Consider the following 3950-nt stretch of genomic DNA (forward strand, 5'->3'; position numbering starts at 1 on the left):
TCAGCACAGGCTGAGGAATGCTTCAGATGTCGCCTAAAATCCTTGCACAGCACAAGGTTCATTATGACATCTTTTTTTGACATTTCTGTTTAATGTCAAAAACATTTTTGATGATTTTCCGGGCCTCAGCGTTAGCATAAGTTTGCATGTGTAGGTGGGGCTATGTGTGCGGCTCATCTTTGGATAGAAGGAGCCCCTCACGTATAACTCGTTTGAGTTTTCCCATAGGAGTGCCTTTAATTATTCGGATGATAACTGAAACGTCCTGTTCTATCATAGAGTCTCCAGGCTGAGTCAAAGGGCTGGGCCAACAAGCTCTGAGAAAAGGTGTGATTGAGGCCCCTTTTCTTTCATAAACCCGACTTAACCTGGACCAGCCAGGTGTGGTGATGGGTGTCTACAATAAATGTGAGTGCACGTGGGAATTGGTGTATATGAAGTAAATGACTTGTCAAAGTCTAGAATTGCTTGGATTTCACTTGATTTCTCTGTCCTGTTAAGTGATATTGCATTTCAAAAGCCTACAGATAATTACATGCAGGAAGCTTTCACATGCCTACAAGTCATTTAAGTTATCTGTGTTTAAATAGAAATACAATATACGTTCTGTTTTGAACTGTAAATTTTACTTTATGGTATAGTTTCACTGCATTTGTAACCTCCAGTTTCAAGATACTCTCAATAACTACCTATATATTCGGACAGATCTTGCTTACTGTTGTTAATACTATGCATTTAGCATAACCTTTTGCTTCAGAAAGATTCTCTTTTGGGTGTGCAATGCAATGCATGCTTGGTTTAGTGTACTGAAAGATCTGCTATTACTACCACAGTTATCATGTCACTATCTAGCGTCAATGAGATGTTCTATATTATTCACACATATCTTCAACACTAAAACAAATTCATTTCACGAATTACTGATCGGCTTGTATGGATTGAGTAGAAAAATGGGAAACATGATTATTTTTACGATTTGACAGTATTGACCAATGCAAATGAACAATTAAGGCATAGGCATGTCAACAAAAACACTGGAAAAAATATACTATTTATAAGATATCTACATCATAGGGAACATGTCAGGAATTATTTGATGAAGGACACAAATCTTTCTCTGCCTTCACACATCTAGACTCCTACGTTGTCTATGGTGTGATATAAACTCCAGTTCATGGTCTTAGGAACAGCAGCTCTGAACACACCAACTCAGCTGGGATTCGAACCCACAACCTTTGGCTACAGCCATCTGTGTTCTTACAGCCTGAGCTAACATGCCACTTACCAAATGAGAACCAACATGACTTTAAAGTTATCAGTGAGAATTCTTTGATAGTTCTAAGTTTGTTGGCACCAAAACGTAGTTGTCTGTATGTGGAAATATGAACACAATCCTGCGTGGGGGCTTCTCAGTGGAGAAAATGGATGGTTTTGTGTCTTTCGAAAATATGGCCTGAAACTGAAAACAAAAATCTTTTAGTTAGAAAACCTTTTGCAGACTTAAAATGTAATGAAAATGTACAACTAATTAAAGATGGTAATATTCTTCTTAAATATGGTGCTGTGTTATTCTACTTTTATTTTAATGTTGTTTTGTTTATTATTTTTTATTTTGTGTAGTTGCCAGAGTTATTGTCATTAACTAAAACAAAAGCTATTAAAAACTTTTCTGTTAAATGAAATGAACTTAATTTAGCTGAAACAAATAAATATTAGATGATGAATATTAGATGAAATAATAATATAAATATTATAATGAAAAACGTAATATCTAACTTAATAATCTAAATATTAGATGGAAAAGTTGCTTTGGCAACTACCTGAAATAAGTTGAAGTTGAAGCACTAAAATTAAATAAACTGGAAAATGGAAATAAATTTAAACTAATAACAAAAACTAAAACTGAAATAAAAATAAATTAAGCCTAATTAATAATATTAAAAAATATATAAAAATGACAAAGGCACACAGCAAAATTCATGTAAAATTAAAATTATACTATGAAAAGTTAATTCAAGATATTAATAAAAACTATAACAAAGAATATAAATAATACTAAGATAACACTGGTTATAACAATTATTTTTATGAATGCATGTGTATGTTTATTATTTTTTATATTTTTCTGTTTACTATGGCTGGTCTTCATTACTGTATATTCAACTAAAAAAAAAAGTTTCAAGATGTACCATTACATTATATAACCTCCAACACATTATATGTGGCATGGCATCAAAAGTAACTGATGTTATCTAGCATTCTTGACACGGGTCATAACTTGCCTTTGATAATTACTGCAAGCACTTTTTTGAGGGGCAAGGTCCCAACAATGCTTTTTACCTCTTGATACCAGATCGAACTGGCATGAGCCAGCTTGTAGTGAAAAATGCAAAACTAACAAGGGAGGCCTCTTTTTACTTTTCTGAATCATACATTTGGCCTGAGCACCATAAGACTCACAAAACATCCTCAGTGAGAGTGTCAATTACCTCACAGTTGAGACATGCCCTCACCGAGTCATAAATGAATTGTTTGTTTTATGATGTATTTTGACTGTAAATCTGTTGTTGCTTCTAGCTATTGGTGTATGAAATGTCACTGACATCACCACATAATTCACAAAGTGTAAGTACATGCATACAATTGCTGTTAAAATTAAACAGCAGTTTATTAAATTAGCTGTCTAGCTAGCTAATATATTATTTATTAAGTTAGTGAGTTGGCTTTATGCTTTAAGAATCATGAACAAACAGAACAGTAATTCTGACAGTATTTATTCATCTTTTAAATTAATATTTATTAATTAATTAATCTTGTCAATTGCTGAGATAGAATCCAGCACCCCCACAACCCTTAACTGGGCAAGCAGTTTGGACCGTTTGACAGATGGATGAATGAATGGCATCATAAACAATCGAATTGTTGATGAATGAATTGAATAGTTCATAAACAATATATTGTTCATTTTCAGTTCATTGTTAATGCATTAACTCTGAACTGCTTGATATAAACTCAGAATAGCAATTGCAATGTCATAAAACTGCTGTCTTTTGCACATTTGACTGTGAAGCGCTTTCTACCCTGCAGCACTTTTAGCACTCATACTACAATGACTGATTGGGATAACATGTTGGACACACCTCTACCACTTGGGCGTTTGAGTGCGTTTTCTGTCGGTGTGCTGTGTGAACATGTTGCCTTTTTATTGTAAGTGTAAGAGAATCTACTAGAATATTTAATTCACAGAAAGAGTTTTAGTCAATAAAAACTAGGAATGATGTTGATGTAACTAGTGCTACAAAAGACCATCTTGTGGATCGTGTCATGTCTCGACAGATCATTCTTGATCTTGGCATCTTTGGTTCCATGAAGAACCTTTAACATCCATGGAAACGTTTCTTTATATTGTAAAAAAAGACTGAACTGTTCACTAAATGTCTATTTGGGAAACCCTAAATGGATTTTCTATGGCATCACTGGGAAACCACTTTTTAGGACCTTTTATTAAAGAGTGTTTTTGAGTTGTTCACTGGCACTGGTTTCTGTAAAGCCACTCATTGAACAATATGTTTTGTGAAAAGTGCTGTACAAATAAAATAGCCACTTACATTGAAACAAAAGCAGAGAATGTATGAATCAATGCAGGAGACATTAGCATAAATTGGAGTGGATGGACTTGTTTTGAACCAGCATCGCTTCTCAATAGGTGTGGTCAGTATGATCTATGACATTGTTCTAATTCTTCGTTATTATTTCCTTTGGGTAAGACTGAGAATGGACATCTGAGACTCTGGAAACCCTTGGGTCACATTGACCCTTAGGCGTGGTGGCCCGTATCTGTTCTGTGCTGGTTTCAGGATTCAGAAAGCATTCAAACCTGTAACTCTTGATGGTCCTGACAAGCACTTTTTCTATGCAGAGAAAAGAGTGACAGGCAGATGTCCAAAAGG

The 3950-nt window shown here is 34.5% G+C and overlaps 1 long non-coding RNA gene across 1 annotated transcript; it reads left to right on the forward strand.

Annotated features, from left to right (window-relative positions):
• Nucleotides 1–222: 222 nt before the first annotated feature.
• LOC107705675 (uncharacterized) lies at nucleotides 223–2617 on the forward strand. The gene is made up of 3 exons (XR_001636088.1): nucleotides 223–408; nucleotides 1136–1318; nucleotides 2578–2617. It is a non-coding gene; the product is annotated as an uncharacterized LOC107705675 (long non-coding RNA).
• Nucleotides 2618–3950: the final 1333 nt, after the last annotated feature.

Source organism: Sinocyclocheilus rhinocerous, unplaced genomic scaffold, assembly GCF_001515625.1.
Source record: "Sinocyclocheilus rhinocerous isolate Xijiao unplaced genomic scaffold, SAMN03320098_v1.1 scaffold263, whole genome shotgun sequence".
Taxonomy (NCBI): domain Eukaryota; kingdom Metazoa; phylum Chordata; class Actinopteri; order Cypriniformes; family Cyprinidae; genus Sinocyclocheilus; species Sinocyclocheilus rhinocerous.